The sequence below is a fragment of the Rhinichthys klamathensis genome, unplaced genomic scaffold, assembly GCF_029890125.1.
Source record: "Rhinichthys klamathensis goyatoka isolate OS25496 unplaced genomic scaffold, OSU_Roscu_1.1 h1tg000011l_1, whole genome shotgun sequence".
In the NCBI taxonomy this organism is placed as follows: Eukaryota; Metazoa; Chordata; class Actinopteri; order Cypriniformes; family Leuciscidae; genus Rhinichthys; species Rhinichthys klamathensis.
Window position 1 is genome coordinate 10771441 of NW_026606564.1, and position 18176 is coordinate 10789616.

Sequence of the window (18176 nt, forward strand, 5' to 3'; positions counted from 1 at the left end):
GAGAGAACAAGGAATAAACCTTTTTGTGCACATCACTCGCCTGTTTCGTAGACACACCATGCAGCCGTCAGTGCCAAAAAGCTTATTACATGGCAGTTTAAAGCTTGATACCACCCTGTCGTTACATGTCCAGATAAAAGCACGGGAGACGTCGCTACCTTCGCCAGGCATTCTTTCGCAGAGGCAATATCGTAGTCTATGAGGCTCATCCAAGACGTGATCTTTGCTGGTTGAAAACTTTACCCAATACCCCGCTGGGATGACTTGAAATACAGTCAGCCTTGGCAATTTTTGTCAGCTTCTTATGAGGCTTCGTGACTTGTTGAAAAATAAGAATTGTGTTTTGGCTCCCTGAACGTGCTGCTTTCGCTGTGGTGGCGAAAGCATGAGCTTGAATAAGGCTGGTGTAGCCAGGATTAGGACCTCCCTTAGAATGTGTTTTTGTATTTCTAATGGTCATATCCATGCACCAGGGGGCTTCTTGTATTGACCCTGTCCTCAACAATGTTTTAAGAAATTAACATGAGCATTTTCTGCAGCTATAATTATATTATATTAAAGCTGCAGTAGGGAGTTTTGAGAAAACGTTGACTTAGCCTGAAAATTTGAACAAGCACAACTTACAGGTCCCACCCCCTTGCTCTCTGCTGCGCTACAGCCCTCCCTCCACAGCAGGCTAGTAAACAGGGCCACTGATAACAGCGGATAAAAAGTTATATGGCACATTTACTAATAGGGACTAAACGTCAATAATATGCTTTACATTGACTATGGCCTGCCCATACTTTGACTACAAACTTGGTCCTCAAATCATTATGTATTTTGCAATGGCCTACATGTAACTTTATCGTTGCACTCTTTCTATAAGTTATAAATAGCTAGTAAGATAACGGTAACTAACGTTAGAGTATGTAAGTAATTATTCTAGCGATATATAATGCTAGATAAGGTGTGCTAGTACATTATTTCAGCAACATGACAAGCCAGTGAATTAGCAGGTTTTAACTGTTGCTTAGCAGAGTGCGTGACATTTTATCTACATGTTATGCGGCTAGAGTTTTGACACCGAGTCAATGGGCTCTGTGTAATCCTTACTTTTTCGCTTGTTTATCGTCATCAGTCTTTTTCCTTTTACCTCTTTGTTTTATGAGCAGGTGTCACTCGAGAATTGGCAGTTTAGGTTGTTTCTCCGTCATAAGCACAGCTGCAGCACGCCGGAAATCTTGAGTTTGAACGACGGTACGCGCTCGCGCTGTGCAAGAGAGGGGTGTGATCAGCGCGTACACGAGCGTGATTGACACTTCTAAGACATTCCGGTTGTTTCTGACCGGGAGCGTGTATTTCTTGCAAATGGCAATAGGACCACTAGGAGGAGCCAGAGGAGCGTGATTTTTACACAGATTATCTGTCTCATATTCTACTGTCAGGACATAATGACAGTTTTAGCAAATACATTTTTTCAAAAGTTACCTACAGCAGCTTTAAGGATGATGTCGTTAAAGTTGGCAGCAAGGTACTTTGAATGGCTTTGCCAGGCGCACTTGGCTCTCTCGAAACACTAAAGACATCATACGACGAGGATGGGATTCGAACCCACGCGTGCAGAGCACAGTGGATTAGCAGTCCATCGCCTTAACCACTCGGCCACCTCGTCACTCGCCTGCACGTTTGCCCGAAGCTGGGCTGTGGTGTGTTTCTGCAGCTATTTTAAGGATGATGTCGTCAAAGTTGGCAGCAAGGTACTTTGAACGGCTTTTCCAGGCGCACTTGGCTCTCTCGAAACACTAAAGACATCAATCGACGAGGATGGGATTCGAACCCACGCGTGCAGAGAACAATGGATTAGCAGTCCATCGCCTTAACCACTCGGCCACCTCGTCACTCGCCGGCACGTCTGCCCGAAGCTGGGCTGTGGTGTGTTTCTGCAGCTATTTTAAGGATGATGTTGTTAATGTTGGCAGCAAAGTTCATTGAACGGCTTTGCCAGTCGCACTTGGCTCTCTCGAAACACTAAAGACATCAAACGACGAGGATGGGATTCGAACCCACGCGTGCAGAGCACAATGGATTAGCAGTCCATCGCCTTAACCACTCGGCCACCTCGTCACTCGCCGGCACGTTTGCCCGAAGCTGGGCTGTGGTGTGTTTCTGCAGCTATTTTAAGGATGATGTTGTTAAAGTTGGCAGTAAAGTTCATTGAACGGCTTTGCCAGTCGCACTTGGCTCTCTCGAAACACTAAAGACATCAAACGACGAGGATGGGATTCGAACCCACGCGTGCAGAGCACAATGGATTAGCAGCCCATCGCCTTAACCACTCGGCCACCTCGTCACTCGCCTGCAAGTATGCCCGAAGCTGGGCTGTGGTGTGTTTCTGCAGCTATTTTAAGGATGATGTTGTTAAAGTTGTCAGCAAGGTACTTTGAACGGCTTTGCAGGTCAGTTGACGGTAACCCTTCGACTGACCTGCAAGGAGCATTGGGTTCTATGGGTTAGGAGACTCACAACTGTGTTGATAGAGGGAGATGTGCTTATGTTTATTTTCTGTGCTGCTTCTGCTTTGTTGGAAAGAACCTAGAGAGAACGCCTGTGTCGAGAAAAAGGCAGCATAGCTTGCATTGGACCTCTCTCAGAATATGTTTGCAGTGTCCTTGCACTCTTCATTATCCTACCCAACCTCGTAGGGGGCTCGTCGAATCGATCCCGAACTCAAACATATTCTTGGAGATTGAGCGTTATAACTCCGCCCCTTTGCTACCAGGATACCCATAATTCTTTCCCCCCAAAATTACGAAAGCAGCACACTTTTTGTTCTTTGAGTGAAGAGAGAACAAGGAATAAACCTTTTTGTGCACATCACTCGCCTGTTTCGTAGACACACCATGCAGCCGTCAGTGCCAAAAAGCTTATTACATGGCAGTTTAAAGCTTGATACCACCCTGTCGTTACATGTCCAGATAAAAGCACGGGAGACGTCGCTACCTTCGCCAGGCATTCTTTCGCAGAGGCAATATCGTAGTCTATGAGGCTCATCCGAGACGTGATCTTTGCTGGTTGAAAACTTTACCCAATACCCCGCTGGGATGACTTGAAATACAGTCAGCCTTGGCAATTTTTGTCAGCTTCTTATGAGGCTTCGTGACTTGTTGAAAAAAAAGAATTGTGTTTTGGCTCCCTGAACGTGCTGCTTTCGCTGTGGTGGCGAAAGCATGAGCTTGAATAAGGCTGGTGTAGCCAGGATTAGGACCTCCCTTAGAATGTGTTTTTGTATTTCTAATGGTCATATCCATGCACCAGGGGGCTTCTTGTATTGACCCTGTCCTCAACAATGTTTTAAGAAATTAACATGAGCATTTTCTGCAGCTATAATTATATTATATTAAAGCTGCAGTAGGGAGTTTTGAGAAAACGTTGACTTAGCCTGAAAATTTGAACAAGCACAACTTACAGGTCCCACCCCCTTGCTCTCTGCTGCGCTACAGCCCTCCCTCCACAGCAGGCTAGTAAACAGGGCCACTGATAACAGCGGATAAAAAGTTATATGGCACATTTACTAATAGGGACTAAACGTCAATAATATGCTTTACATTGACTATGGCCTGCCCATACTTTGACTACAAACTTGGTCCTCAAATCATTATGTATTTTGCAATGGCCTACATGTAACTTTATCGTTGCACTCTTTCTATAAGTTATAAATAGCTAGTAAGATAACGGTAACTAACGTTAGAGTATGTAAGTAATTATTCTAGCGATATATAATGCTAGATAAGGTGTGCTAGTACATTATTTCAGCAACATGACAAGCCAGTGAATTAGCAGGTTTTAACTGTTGCTTAGCAGAGTGCGTGACATTTTATCTACATGTTATGCGGCTAGAGTTTTGACACCGAGTCAATGGGCTCTGTGTAATTCTTTCTTTTTCGCTTGTTTATCGTCATCAGTCTTTTTCCTTTTACCTCTTTGTTTTATGAGCAGGTGTCACTCGAGAATTGGCAGTTTAGGTTGTTTCTCCGTCATAAGCACAGCTGCAGCACGGCGGAAATCTTAAGTTTGAACGACGGTACGCGCTCGCGCTGTGCAAGAGAGGGGTGTGATCAGCGCGTACACGAGCGTGATTGACACTTCTAAGACATTCCGGTTGTTTCTGACCGGGAGCGTGTATTTCTTGCAAATGGCAATAGGACCACTAGGAGGAGCCAGAGGAGCGTGATTTTTACACAGATTATCTGTCTCATATTCTACTGTCAGGACATAATGACAGTTTTAGCAAATAAATTTTTTCAAAAGTTACCTACAGCAGCTTTAAGGATGATGTCGTTAAAGTTGGCAGCAAGGTACTTTGAACGGCTTTGCCAGGCGCACTTGGCTCTCTCGAAACACTAAAGACATCATACGACGAGGATGGGATTCGAACCCACGCGTGCAGAGCACAATGGATTAGCAGTCCATCGCCTTAACCACTCGGCCACCTCGTCACTCGCCTGCACGTCTGCCCGAAGCTGGGCTGTGGTGTGTTTCTGCAGCTATTTTAAGGATGATGTCGTCAAAGTTGGCAGCAAGGTACTTTGAACGGCTTTACCAGGCGCACTTGGCTCTCTCGAAACACTAAAGACATCAATCGACGAGGATGGGATTCTAACCCACGCGTGCAGAGCACAATGGATTAGCAGTCCATCGCCTTAACCACTCGGCCACCTCGTCACTCGCCTGCAAGTCTGCCTGAAGCTGGGCTGTGGTGTGTTTCTGCAGCTATTTTAAGGATGATGTTGTTAAAGTTGTCAGCAAGGTACTTTGAACGGCTTTGCAGGTCAGTTGACGGTAACCCTTCGACTGACCTGCAAGGAGCATTGGGTTCTATGGGTTAGGAGACTCACAACTGTGTTGATAGAGGGAGATGTGCTTATGTTTATTTTCTGTGCTGCTTCTGCTTTGTTGGAAAGAACCTAGAGAGAACGCCTGTGTCGAGAAAAAGGCAGCATAGCTTGCATTGGACCTCTCTCAGAATATGTTTGCAGTGTCCTTGCACTCTTCATTATCCTACCCAACCTCGTAGGGGGCTCGTCGAATCGATCCCGAACTCAAACATATTCTTGGAGATTGAGCGTTATAACTCCGCCCCTTTGCTACCAGGATACCCATAATTCTTTCCCCCCAAAATTACGAAAGCAGCACACTTTTTGTTCTTTGAGTGAAGAGAGAACAAGGAATAAACCTTTTTGTGCACATCACTCGCCTGTTTCGTAGACACACCATGCAGCCGTCAGTGCCAAAAAGCTTATTACATGGCAGTTTAAAGCTTGATACCACCCTGTCGTTACATGTCCAGATAAAAGCACGGGAGACGTCGCTACCTTCGCCAGGCATTCTTTCGCAGAGGCAATATCGTAGTCTATGAGGCTCATCCGAGACGTGATCTTTGCTGGTTGAAAACTTTACCCAATACCCCGCTGGGATGACTTGAAATACAGTCAGCCTTGGCAATTTTTGTCAGCTTCTTATGAGGCTTCGTGACTTGTTGAAAAAAAAGAATTGTGTTTTGGCTCCCTGAACGTGCTGCTTTCGCTGTGGTGGCGAAAGCATGAGCTTGAATAAGGCTGGTGTAGCCAGGATTAGGACCTCCCTTAGAATGTGTTTTTGTATTTCTAATGGTCATATCCATGCACCAGGGGGCTTCTTGTATTGACCCTGTCCTCAACAATGTTTTAAGAAATTAACATGAGCATTTTCTGCAGCTATAATTATATTATATTAAAGCTGCAGTAGGGAGTTTTGAGAAAACGTTGACTTAGCCTGAAAATTTGAACAAGCACAACTTACAGGTCCCACCCCCTTGCTCTCTGCTGCGCTACAGCCCTCCCTCCACAGCAGGCTAGTAAACAGGGCCACTGATAACAGCGGATAAAAAGTTATATGGCACATTTACTAATAGGGACTAAACGTCAATAATATGCTTTACATTGACTATGGCCTGCCCATACTTTGACTACAAACTTGGTCCTCAAATCATTATGTATTTTGCAATGGCCTACATGTAACTTTATCGTTGCACTCTTTCTATAAGTTATAAATAGCTAGTAAGATAACGGTAACTAACGTTAGAGTATGTAAGTAATTATTCTAGCGATATATAATGCTAGATAAGGTGTGCTAGTACATTATTTCAGCAACATGACAAGCCATTGAATTAGCAGGTTTTAATTGTTGCTTAGCAGAGTGCGTGACATTTTATCTACATGTTATGCGGCTAGAGTTTTGACACCGAGTCAATGGGCTCTGTGTAATTCTTTCTTTTTCGCTTGTTTATCGTCATCAGTCTTTTTCCTTTTACCTCTTTGTTTTATGAGCAGGTGTCACTCGAGAATTGGCAGTTTAGGTTGTTTCTCCGTCATAAGCACAGCTGCAGCACGCCGGAAATCTTGAGTTTGAACGACGATACGCGCTCGCGCTGTGCAAGAGAGGGGTGTGATCAGCGCGTACACGAGCGTGATTGACACTTCTAAGACATTCCGGTTGTTTCTGACCGGGAGCGTGTATTTCTTGCAAATGGCAATAGGACCACTAGGAGGAGCCAAAGGAGCGTGATTTTTACACAGATTATCTGTCTCATATTCTACTGTCAGGACATAATGACAGTTTTAGCAAATACATTTTTTCAAAAGTTACCTACAGCAGCTTTAAGGATGATGTCGTTAAAGTTGGCAGCAAGGTACTTTGAACGGCTTTGCCAGGCGCACTTGGCTCTCTCGAAACACTAAAGACATCATACGACGAGGATGGGATTCGAACCCACGCGTGCAGAGCACAATGGATTAGCAGTCCATCGCCTTAACCACTCGGCCACCTCGTCACTCGCCTGCACGTCTGCCCGAAGCTGGGCTGTGTTGTGTTTCTGCAGCTATTTTAAGGATGATGTCGTCAAAGTTGGCAGCAAGGTACTTCGAACGGCTTTGCCAGGCGCACTTGGCTCTCTCGAAACACTAAAGACATCAAACGACGAGGATGGGATTCAAACCCACGCGTGCAGAGCACAATGGATTAGCAGTCCATCGCCTTAACCACTCGGCCACCTCGTCACTCGCCTACAGGTCTGCCCGAAGCTGGGCTGTGGTGTGTTTCTGCAGCTATTTTAAGGATGATGTTGTTAAAGTTGTCAGCAAGGTACTTTGAACGGCTTTGCAGGTCAGTTGAAGGTAACCCTTCGACTGACCTGCAAGGAGCATTGGGTTCTATGGGTTAGGAGACTCACAACTGTGTTGATAGAGGGAGATGTGCTTATGTTTCTTTTCTGTGCTGCTTCTGCTTTGTTTGAAAGAACCTAGAGAGAACGCCTGTGTCGAGAAAAAGGCAGCATAATGGATTAGTAGTCCATCGCCTTAACCACTCGGCCACCTCGTCACTCGCCGGCACGTCTGCCCGAAGCTGGGCTGTGGTGTGTTTCTGCAGCTATTTTAAGGATGATGTTGTTAAAGTTGGCAGCAAAGTTAATTGAACGGCTTTGCCAGGCGCACTTGGCTCTCTCGAAACACTAAAGACATCATACGACGAGGATGGGATTCGAACCCACGCGTGCAGAGTACAATGGATTAGCAGTCCATCGCCTTAACCACTCGGCCACCTCGTCACTCGCCGGCACGTCTGCCCGAAGCTGGGCTGTGGTGTGTTTCTGCAGCTATTTTAAGGATGATGTTGTTAAAGTTGGTAGCAAGGTACTTTGAACGGCTTTGCAGGTCAGTTGACGGTAACCCTTCGACTGACCTGCAAGGAGCATTGGGTTCTATGGGTTAGGAGACTCACAACTGTGTTGATAGAGGGAGATGTGCTTATGTTTATTTTCTGTGCTGCTTCTGCTTTGTTGGAAAGAACCTAGAGAGTACGCCTGTGTCGAGAAAAAGGCAGCATAGCTTGCATTGGACCTCTCTCAGAATATGTTTGCAGTGTCCTTGCACTCTTCATTATCCTACCCAACCTCGTAGGGGGCTCGTCGAATCGATCCCCAACTCAAACATATTCTTGGAGATTGAGCGTTATAACTCCGCCCCTTTGCTACCAGGATACCCATAATTCTTTCCCCCCAAAATTACGAAAGCAGCACACTTTTTGTTCTTTGAGTGAAGAGAGAACAATGAATAAACCTTTTTGTGCACATCACTCGCCTGTTTCGTAGACACACCATGCAGCCGTCAGTGCCAAAAAGCTTATTACATGGCAGTTTAAAGCTTGATACCACCCTGTCGTTACATGTCCAGATAAAAGCACCGGAGACGTCGCTACCTTCGCCAGGCATTCTTTCGCAGAGGCAATATCGTAGTCTATGAGGCTCATCCGAGACGTGATCTTTGCTGGTTGAAAACTTTACCCAATACCCCGCTGGGATGACTTGAAATACAGTCAGCCTTGGCAATTTTTGTCAGCTTCTTATGAGGCTTCGTGACTTGTTGAAAAAAAAGAATTGTGTTTTGGCTCCCTGAACGTGCTGCTTTCGCTGTGGTGGCGAAAGCATGAGCTTGAATAAGGCTGGTGTAGCCAGGATTAGGACCTCCCTTAGAATGTGTTTTTGTATTTCTAATGGTCATATCCATGCACCAGGGGGCTTCTTGTATTGACCCTGTCCTCAACAATGTTTTAAGAAATTAACATGAGCATTTTCTGCAGCTATAATTATATTATATTAAAGCTGCAGTAGGGAGTTTTGAGAAAACGTTGACTTAGCCTGAAAATTTGAACAAGCACAACTTACAGGTCCCACCCCCTTGCTCTCTGCTGCGCTACAGCCCTCCCTCCACAGCAGGCTAGTAAACAGGGCCACTGATAACAGCGGATAAAAAGTTATATGGCACATTTACTAATAGGGACTAAACGTCAATAATATGCTTTACATTGACTATGGCCTGCCCATACTTTGACTACAAACTTGGTCCTCAAATCATTATGTATTTTGCAATGGCCTACATGTAACTTTATCGTTGCACTCTTTCTATAAGTTATAAATAGCTAGTAAGATAACGGTAACTAACGTTAGAGTATGTAAGTAATTATTCTAGCGATATATAATGCTAGATAAGGTGTGCTAGTACATTATTTCAGCAACATGACAAGCCAGTGAATTAGCAGGTTTTAATTGTTGCTTAGCAGAGTGCGTGACATTTTATCTACATGTTATGCGGCTAGAGTTTTGACACCGAGTCAATGGGCTCTGTGTAATTCTTTCTTTTTCGCTTGTTTATCGTCATCAGTCTTTTTCCTTTTACCTCTTTGTTTTATGAGCAGGTGTCACTCGAGAATTGGCAGTTTAGGTTGTTTCTCCGTCATAAGTACAGCTGCAGCACGTCGGAAATCTTGAGTTTGAACGACGGTACGCGCTCGCGCTGTGCAAGAGAGGGGTGTGATCAGCGCGTACACGAGCGTGATTGACACTTCTAAGACATTCCGGTTGTTTCTGACCGGGAGCGTGTATTTCTTGCAAATGGCAATAGGACCACTAGGAGGAGCCAGAGGAGCGTGATTTTTACACAGATTATCTGTCTCATATTCTACTGTCAGGACATAATGACAGTTTTAGCAAATACATTTTTTCAAAAGTTACCTACAGCAGCTTTAAGGATGATGTCGTTAAAGTTGGCAGCAAGGTACTTTGAACGGCTTTGCCAGGCGCACTTGGCTCTCTCGAAACACTAAAGACATCATACGACGAGGATGGGATTCGAACCCACGCGTGCAGAGCACAATGGATTAGCAGTCCATCGCCTTAACCACTCGGCCACCTCGTCACTCGCCTGCAAGTCTGCCCGAAGCTGGGCTGTCGTGTGTTTCTGCAGCTATTTTAAGGATGATGTTGTTAAAGTTGTCAGCAAGGTACTTTGAACGGCTTTGCAGGTCAGTTGACGGTAACCCTTCGACTGACCTGCAAGGAGCATTGGGTTCTATGGGTTAGGAGACTCACAACTGTGTTGATAGAGGGAGATGTGCTTATGTTTATTTTCTGTGCTGCTTCTGCTTTGTTGGAAAGAACCTAGAGAGAACGCCTGTGTCGAGAAAAAGGCAGCATAGCTTGCATTGGACCTCTCTCAGAATATGTTTGCAGTGTCCTTGCACTCTTCATTATCCTACCCAACCTCGTAGGGGGCTCGTCGAATCGATCCCGAACTCAAACATATTCTTGGAGATTGAGCGTTATAACTCCGCCCCTTTGCTACCAGGATACCCATAATTCTTTCCCCCCAAAATTACGAAAGCAGCACACTTTTTGTTCTTTGAGTGAAGAGAGAACAATGAATAAACCTTTTTGTGCACATCACTCGCCTGTTTCGTAGACACACCATGCAGCCGTCAGTGCCAAAAAGCTTATTACATGGCAGTTTAAAGCTTGATACCACCCTGTCGTTACATGTCCAGATAAAAGCACCGGAGACGTCGCTACCTTCGCCAGGCATTCTTTCGCAGAGGCAATATCGTAGTCTATGAGGCTCATCCGAGACGTGATCTTTGCTGGTTGAAAACTTTACCCAATACCCCGCTGGGATGACTTGAAATACAGTCAGCCTTGGCAATTTTTGTCAGCTTCTTATGAGGCTTCGTGACTTGTTGAAAAAAAAGAATTGTGTTTTGGCTCCCTGAACGTGCTGCTTTCGCTGTGGTGGCGAAAGCATGAGCTTGAATAAGGCTGGTGTAGCCAGGATTAGGACCTCCCTTAGAATGTGTTTTTGTATTTCTAATGGTCATATCCATGCACCAGGGGGCTTCTTGTATTGACCCTGTCCTCAACAATGTTTTAAGAAATTAACATGAGCATTTTCTGCAGCTATAATTATATTATATTAAAGCTGCAGTAGGGAGTTTTGAGAAAACGTTGACTTAGCCTGAAAATTTGAACAAGCACAACTTACAGGTCCCACCCCCTTGCTCTCTGCTGCGCTACAGCCCTCCCTCCACAGCAGGCTAGTAAACAGGGCCACTGATAACAGCGGATAAAAAGTTATATGGCACATTTACTAATAGGGACTAAACGTCAATAATATGCTTTACATTGACTATGGCCTGCCCATACTTTGACTACAAACTTGGTCCTCAAATCATTATGTATTTTGCAATGGCCTACATGTAACTTTATCGTTGCACTCTTTCTATAAGTTATAAATAGCTAGTAAGATAACGGTAACTAACGTTAGAGTATGTAAGTAATTATTCTAGCGATATATAATGCTAGATAAGGTGTGCTAGTACATTATTTCAGCAACATGACAAGCCAGTGAATTAGCAGGTTTTAATTGTTGCTTAGCAGAGTGCGTGACATTTTATCTACATGTTATGCGGCTAGAGTTTTGACACCGAGTCAATGGGCTCTGTGTAATTCTTTCTTTTTCGCTTGTTTATCGTCATCAGTCTTTTTCCTTTTACCTCTTTGTTTTATGAGCAGGTGTCACTCGAGAATTGGCAGTTTAGGTTGTTTCTCCGTCATAAGCACAGCTGCAGCACGCCGGAAATCTTGAGTTTGAACGACGGTACGCGCTCGCGCTGTGCAAGAGAGGGGTATGATCAGCGCGTACACGAGCGTGATTGACACTTCTAAGACATTCCGGTTGTTTCTGACCGGGAGCGTGTATTTCTTGCAAATGGCAATAGGACCACTAGGAGGAGCCAGAGGAGCGTGATTTTTACACAGATTATCTGTCTCATATTCTACTGTCAGGACATAATGACAGTTTTAGCAAATACATTTTTTCAAAAGTTACCTACAGCAGCTTTAAGGATGATGTCGTTAAAGTTGGCAGCAAGGTACTTTGAACGGCTTTGCCAGGCGCACTTGGCTCTCTCGAAACACTAAAGACATCATACGACGAGGATGGGATTCGAACCCACGCGTGCAGAGCACAATGGATTAGCAGTCCATCGCCTTAACCACTCGGCCACCTCGTCACTCGCCTGCACGTTTGCCCGAAGCTGGGCTGTGGTGTGTTTCTGCAGCTATTTTAAGGATGATGTCGTCAAAGTTGGCAGCAAGGTACTTTGAACGGCTTTTCCAGGCGCACTTGGCTCTCTCGAAACACTAAAGACATCAATCGATGAGGATGGGATTCGAACCCACGCGTGCAGAGCACAATGGATTAGCAGTCCATCGCCTTAACCACTCGGCCACCTCGTCACTCGCCGGCACGTCTGCCCGAAGCTGGGCTGTGGTGTGTTTCTGCAGCTATTTTAAGGATGATGTTGTTAAAGTTGGCAGCAAAGTTCATTGAACGGCTTTGCCAGTCGCACTTGGCTCTCTCGAAACACTAAAGACATCAAACGACGAGGATGGGATTCGAACCCACGCGTGCAGAGCACAATGGATTAGCAGTCCATCGCCTTAACCACTCGGCCACCTCGTCACTCGCCTGCAAGTCTGCCCGAAGCTGGGCTGTGGTGTGTTTCTGCAGCTATTTTAAGGATGATGTTGTTAAAGTTGGCAGCAAGGTACTTTGAACGGCTTTTCCAGGCGCACTTGGCTCTCTCGAAACACTAAAGACATCAATCGACGAGGATGGGATTCGAACCCACGCGTGCAGAGCACAATGGATTAGCAGTCCATCGCCTTAACCACTCGGCCACCTCGTCACTCGCCTGCAAGTCTGCCCGAAGCTGGGCTGTGGTGTGTTTCTGCAGCTATTTTAAGGATGATGTTGTTAAAGTTGTCAGCAAGGTACTTTGAACGGCTTTGCAGGTCAGTTGACGGTAACCCTTCGACTGACCTGCAAGGAGCATTGGGTTCTATGGGTTAGGAGACTCACAACTGTGTTGATAGAGGGAGATGTGCTTATGTTTATTTTCTGTGCTGCTTCTGCTTTGTTGGAAAGAACCTAGAGAGAACGCCTGTGTCGAGAAAAAGGCAGCATAGCTTGCATTGGACCTCTCTCAGAATATGTTTGCAGTGTCCTTGCACTCTTCATTATCCTACCCAACCTCGTAGGGGGCTCGTCGAATCGATCCCGAACTCAAACATATTCTTGGAGATTGAGCGTTATAACTCCGCCCCTTTGCTACCAGGATACCCATAATTCTTTCCCCCCAAAATTACGAAAGCAGCACACTTTTTGTTCTTTGAGTGAAGAGAGAACAAGGAATAAACCTTTTTGTGCACATCACTCGCCTGTTTCGTAGACACACCATGCAGCCGTCAGTGCCAAAAAGCTTATTACATGGCAGTTTAAAGCTTGATACCACCCTGTCGTTACATGTCCAGATAAAAGCACGGGAGACGTCGCTACCTTCGCCAGGCATTCTTTCGCAGAGGCAATATCGTAGTCTATGAGGCTCATCCGAGACGTGATCTTTGCTGGTTGAAAACTTTACCCAATACCCCGCTGGGATGACTTGAAATACAGTCAGCCTTGGCAATTTTTGTCAGCTTCTTATGAGGCTTCGTGACTTGTTGAAAAAAAAGAATTGTGTTTTGGCTCCCTGAACGTGCTGCTTTCGCTGTGGTGGCGAAAGCATGAGCTTGAATAAGGCTGGTGTAGCCAGGATTAGGACCTCCCTTAGAATGTGTTTTTGTATTTCTAATGGTCATATCCATGCACCAGGGGGCTTCTTGTATTGACCCTGTCCTCAACAATGTTTTAAGAAATTAACATGAGCATTTTCTGCAGCTATAATTATATTATATTAAAGCTGCAGTAGGGAGTTTTGAGAAAACGTTGACTTAGCCTGAAAATTTGAACAAGCACAACTTACAGGTCCCACCCCCTTGCTCTCTGCTGCGCTACAGCCCTCCCTCCACAGCAGGCTAGTAAACAGGGCCACTGATAACAGCGGATAAAAAGTTATATGGCACATTTACTAATAGGGACTAAACGTCAATAATATGCTTTACATTGACTATGGCCTGCCCATACTTTGACTACAAACTTGGTCCTCAAATCATTATGTATTTTGCAATGGCCTACATGTAACTTTATCGTTGCACTCTTTCTATAAGTTATAAATAGCTAGTAAGATAACGGTAACTAACGTTAGAGTATGTAAGTAATTATTCTAGCGATATATAATGCTAGATAAGGTGTGCTAGTACATTATTTCAGCAACATGACAAGCCATTGAATTAGCAGGTTTTAATTGTTGCTTAGCAGAGTGCGTGACATTTTATCTACATGTTATGCGGCTAGAGTTTTGACACCGAGTCAATGGGCTCTGTGTAATTCTTTCTTTTTCGCTTGTTTATCGTCATCAGTCTTTTTCCTTTTACCTCTTTGTTTTATGAGCAGGTGTCACTCGAGAATTGGCAGTTTAGGTTGTTTCTCCGTCATAAGCACAGCTGCAGCACGCCGGAAATCTTGAGTTTGAACGACGATACGCGCTCGCGCTGTGCAAGAGAGGGGTGTGATCAGCGCGTACACGAGCGTGATTGACACTTCTAAGACATTCCGGTTGTTTCTGACCGGGAGCGTGTATTTCTTGCAAATGGCAATAGGACCACTAGGAGGAGCCAAAGGAGCGTGATTTTTACACAGATTATCTGTCTCATATTCTACTGTCAGGACATAATGACAGTTTTAGCAAATACATTTTTTCAAAAGTTACCTACAGCAGCTTTAAGGATGATGTCGTTAAAGTTGGCAGCAAGGTACTTTGAACGGCTTTGCCAGGCGCACTTGGCTCTCTCGAAACACTAAAGACATCATACGACGAGGATGGGATTCGAACCCACGCGTGCAGAGCACAATGGATTAGCAGTCCATCGCCTTAACCACTCGGCCACCTCGTCACTCGCCTGCACGTCTGCCCGAAGCTGGGCTGTGTTGTGTTTCTGCAGCTATTTTAAGGATGATGTCGTCAAAGTTGGCAGCAAGGTACTTCGAACGGCTTTGCCAGGCGCACTTGGCTCTCTCGAAACACTAAAGACATCAAACGACGAGGATGGGATTCAAACCCACGCGTGCAGAGCACAATGGATTAGCAGTCCATCGCCTTAACCACTCGGCCACCTCGTCACTCGCCTACAGGTCTGCCCGAAGCTGGGCTGTGGTGTGTTTCTGCAGCTATTTTAAGGATGATGTTGTTAAAGTTGTCAGCAAGGTACTTTGAACGGCTTTGCAGGTCAGTTGAAGGTAACCCTTCGACTGACCTGCAAGGAGCATTGGGTTCTATGGGTTAGGAGACTCACAACTGTGTTGATAGAGGGAGATGTGCTTATGTTTCTTTTCTGTGCTGCTTCTGCTTTGTTTGAAAGAACCTAGAGAGAACGCCTGTGTCGAGAAAAAGGCAGCATAATGGATTAGTAGTCCATCGCCTTAACCACTCGGCCACCTCGTCACTCGCCGGCACGTCTGCCCGAAGCTGGGCTGTGGTGTGTTTCTGCAGCTATTTTAAGGATGATGTTGTTAAAGTTGGCAGCAAAGTTAATTGAACGGCTTTGCCAGGCGCACTTGGCTCTCTCGAAACACTAAAGACATCATACGACGAGGATGGGATTCGAACCCACGCGTGCAGAGCACAATGGATTAGCAGTCCATCGCCTTAACCACTCGGCCACCTCGTCACTCGCCGGCACGTCTGCCCGAAGCTGGGCTGTGGTGTGTTTCTGCAGCTATTTTAAGGATGATGTTGTTAAAGTTGGTAGCAAGGTACTTTGAACGGCTTTTCCAGGCGCACTTGGCTCTCTCGAAACACTAAAGACATCAATCGACGAGGATGGGATTCGAACCCACGCGTGCAGAGCACAATGGATTAGCAGTCCATCGCCTTAACGACTCGGCCACCTCGTCACTCGCCTGCAAGTCTGCCCGAAGCTGGGCTGTGGTGTGTTTCTGCAGCTATTTTAAGGATGATGTTGTTAAAGTTGTCAGCAAGGTACTTTGAACGGCTTTGCAGGTCAGTTGACGGTAACCCTTCGACTGACCTGCAAGGAGCATTGGGTTCTATGGGTTAGGAGACTCACAACTGTGTTGATAGAGGGAGATGTGCTTATGTTTATTTTCTGTGCTGCTTCTGCTTTGTTGGAAAGAACCTAGAGAGTACGCCTGTGTCGAGAAAAAGGCAGCATAGCTTGCATTGGACCTCTCTCAGAATATGTTTGCAGTGTCCTTGCACTCTTCATTATCCTACCCAACCTCGTAGGGGGCTCGTCGAATCGATCCCCAACTCAAACATATTCTTGGAGATTGAGCGTTATAACTCCGCCCCTTTGCTACCAGGATACCCATAATTCTTTCCCCCCAAAATTACGAAAGCAGCACACTTTTTGTTCTTTGAGTGAAGAGAGAACAATGAATAAACCTTTTTGTGCACATCACTCGCCTGTTTCGTAGACACACCATGCAGCCGTCAGTGCCAAAAAGCTTATTACATGGCAGTTTAAAGCTTGATACCACCCTGTCGTTACATGTCCAGATAAAAGCACCGGAGACGTCGCTACCTTCGCCAGGCATTCTTTCGCAGAGGCAATATCGTAGTCTATGAGGCTCATCCGAGACGTGATCTTTGCTGGTTGAAAACTTTACCCAATACCCCGCTGGGATGACTTGAAATACAGTCAGCCTTGGCAATTTTTGTCAGCTTCTTATGAGGCTTCGTGACTTGTTGAAAAAAAAGAATTGTGTTTTGGCTCCCTGAACGTGCTGCTTTCGCTGTGGTGGCGAAAGCATGAGCTTGAATAAGGCTGGTGTAGCCAGGATTAGGACCTCCCTTAGAATGTGTTTTTGTATTTCTAATGGTCATATCCATGCACCAGGGGGCTTCTTGTATTGACCCTGTCCTCAACAATGTTTTAAGAAATTAACATGAGCATTTTCTGCAGCTATAATTATATTATATTAAAGCTGCAGTAGGGAGTTTTGAGAAAACGTTGACTTAGCCTGAAAATTTGAACAAGCACAACTTACAGGTCCCACCCCCTTGCTCTCTGCTGCGCTACAGCCCTCCCTCCACAGCAGGCTAGTAAACAGGGCCACTGATAACAGCGGATAAAAAGTTATATGGCACATTTACTAATAGGGACTAAACGTCAATAATATGCTTTACATTGACTATGGCCTGCCCATACTTTGACTACAAACTTGGTCCTCAAATCATTATGTATTTTGCAATGGCCTACATGTAACTTTATCGTTGCACTCTTTCTATAAGTTATAAATAGCTAGTAAGATAACGGTAACTAACGTTAGAGTATGTAAGTAATTATTCTAGCGATATATAATGCTAGATAAGGTGTGCTAGTACATTATTTCAGCAACATGACAAGCCAGTGAATTAGCAGGTTTTAATTGTTGCTTAGCAGAGTGCGTGACATTTTATCTACATGTTATGCGGCTAGAGTTTTGACACCGAGTCAATGGGCTCTGTGTAATTCTTTCTTTTTCGCTTGTTTATCGTCATCAGTCTTTTTCCTTTTACCTCTTTGTTTTATGAGCAGGTGTCACTCGAGAATTGGCAGTTTAGGTTGTTTCTCCGTCATAAGTACAGCTGCAGCACGTCGGAAATCTTGAGTTTGAACGACGGTACGCGCTCGCGCTGTGCAAGAGAGGGGTGTGATCAGCGCGTACACGAGCGTGATTGACACTTCTAAGACATTCCGGTTGTTTCTGACCGGGAGCGTGTATTTCTTGCAAATGGCAATAGGACCACTAGGAGGAGCCAGAGGAGCGTGATTTTTACACAGATTATCTGTCTCATATTCTACTGTCAGGACATAATGACAGTTTTAGCAAATACATTTTTTCAAAAGTTACCTACAGCAGCTTTAAGGATGATGTCGTTAAAGTTGGCAGCAAGGTACTTTGAACGGCTTTGCCAGGCGCACTTGGCTCTCTCGAAACACTAAAGACATCATACGACGAGGATGGGATTCGAACCCACGCGTGCAGAGCACAATGGATTAGCAGTCCATCGCCTTAACCACTCGGCCACCTCGTCACTCGCCTGCAAGTCTGCCCGAAGCTGGGCTGTCGTGTGTTTCTGCAGCTATTTTAAGGATGATGTTGTTAAAGTTGTCAGCAAGGTACTTTGAACGGCTTTGCAGGTCAGTTGACGGTAACCCTTCGACTGACCTGCAAGGAGCATTGGGTTCTATGGGTTAGGAGACTCACAACTGTGTTGATAGAGGGAGATGTGCTTATGTTTATTTTCTGTGCTGCTTCTGCTTTGTTGGAAAGAACCTAGAGAGAACGCCTGTGTCGAGAAAAAGGCAGCATAGCTTGCATTGG

At 45.3% G+C, this 18176-nt stretch overlaps 17 non-coding genes across 17 annotated transcripts; 7 read left to right on the plus strand and 10 right to left on the minus strand.

Moving 5' to 3' along the window:
* The first annotated feature begins 169 nt into the window (after nt 1–169).
* On the plus strand, nt 170–310 carry LOC130102374 (U4 spliceosomal RNA). The gene has a single exon (XR_008809202.1). It is a non-coding gene; the product is annotated as a U4 spliceosomal RNA (small nuclear RNA).
* A 1714-nt stretch (nt 311–2024) lies between these two features.
* trnas-gcu (transfer RNA serine (anticodon GCU)) lies at nt 2025–2106 on the minus strand. The gene has a single exon. It is a non-coding gene; the product is annotated as a tRNA-Ser (tRNA).
* Nucleotides 2107–2993: 887 nt separating this feature from the next.
* Nucleotides 2994–3134, plus strand: LOC130101939 (U4 spliceosomal RNA). The gene has a single exon (XR_008809075.1). It is a non-coding gene; the product is annotated as a U4 spliceosomal RNA (small nuclear RNA).
* A 1262-nt stretch (nt 3135–4396) lies between these two features.
* trnas-gcu (transfer RNA serine (anticodon GCU)) lies at nt 4397–4478 on the minus strand. Its single transcript has one exon. It is a non-coding gene; the product is annotated as a tRNA-Ser (tRNA).
* An 887-nt stretch (nt 4479–5365) lies between these two features.
* LOC130101944 (U4 spliceosomal RNA) lies at nt 5366–5506 on the plus strand. The gene has a single exon (XR_008809077.1). It is a non-coding gene; the product is annotated as a U4 spliceosomal RNA (small nuclear RNA).
* Nucleotides 5507–6768: 1262 nt separating this feature from the next.
* On the minus strand, nt 6769–6850 carry trnas-gcu (transfer RNA serine (anticodon GCU)). Its single transcript has one exon. It is a non-coding gene; the product is annotated as a tRNA-Ser (tRNA).
* Nucleotides 6851–8285: 1435 nt separating this feature from the next.
* Nucleotides 8286–8426, plus strand: LOC130101946 (U4 spliceosomal RNA). The gene has a single exon (XR_008809078.1). It is a non-coding gene; the product is annotated as a U4 spliceosomal RNA (small nuclear RNA).
* Nucleotides 8427–9688: 1262 nt separating this feature from the next.
* Nucleotides 9689–9770, minus strand: trnas-gcu (transfer RNA serine (anticodon GCU)). The gene has a single exon. It is a non-coding gene; the product is annotated as a tRNA-Ser (tRNA).
* Nucleotides 9771–10431: 661 nt separating this feature from the next.
* On the plus strand, nt 10432–10572 carry LOC130101952 (U4 spliceosomal RNA). The gene has a single exon (XR_008809079.1). It is a non-coding gene; the product is annotated as a U4 spliceosomal RNA (small nuclear RNA).
* Nucleotides 10573–11834: 1262 nt separating this feature from the next.
* trnas-gcu (transfer RNA serine (anticodon GCU)) lies at nt 11835–11916 on the minus strand. The gene has a single exon. It is a non-coding gene; the product is annotated as a tRNA-Ser (tRNA).
* A 370-nt stretch (nt 11917–12286) lies between these two features.
* Nucleotides 12287–12368, minus strand: trnas-gcu (transfer RNA serine (anticodon GCU)). Its single transcript has one exon. It is a non-coding gene; the product is annotated as a tRNA-Ser (tRNA).
* A 144-nt stretch (nt 12369–12512) lies between these two features.
* trnas-gcu (transfer RNA serine (anticodon GCU)) lies at nt 12513–12594 on the minus strand. Its single transcript has one exon. It is a non-coding gene; the product is annotated as a tRNA-Ser (tRNA).
* Nucleotides 12595–13255: 661 nt separating this feature from the next.
* On the plus strand, nt 13256–13396 carry LOC130101960 (U4 spliceosomal RNA). The gene has a single exon (XR_008809080.1). It is a non-coding gene; the product is annotated as a U4 spliceosomal RNA (small nuclear RNA).
* A 1262-nt stretch (nt 13397–14658) lies between these two features.
* On the minus strand, nt 14659–14740 carry trnas-gcu (transfer RNA serine (anticodon GCU)). Its single transcript has one exon. It is a non-coding gene; the product is annotated as a tRNA-Ser (tRNA).
* Nucleotides 14741–15432: 692 nt separating this feature from the next.
* trnas-gcu (transfer RNA serine (anticodon GCU)) lies at nt 15433–15514 on the minus strand. The gene has a single exon. It is a non-coding gene; the product is annotated as a tRNA-Ser (tRNA).
* An 887-nt stretch (nt 15515–16401) lies between these two features.
* On the plus strand, nt 16402–16542 carry LOC130101972 (U4 spliceosomal RNA). Its single transcript, XR_008809086.1, has one exon. It is a non-coding gene; the product is annotated as a U4 spliceosomal RNA (small nuclear RNA).
* A 1262-nt stretch (nt 16543–17804) lies between these two features.
* trnas-gcu (transfer RNA serine (anticodon GCU)) lies at nt 17805–17886 on the minus strand. Its single transcript has one exon. It is a non-coding gene; the product is annotated as a tRNA-Ser (tRNA).
* Nucleotides 17887–18176: the final 290 nt, after the last annotated feature.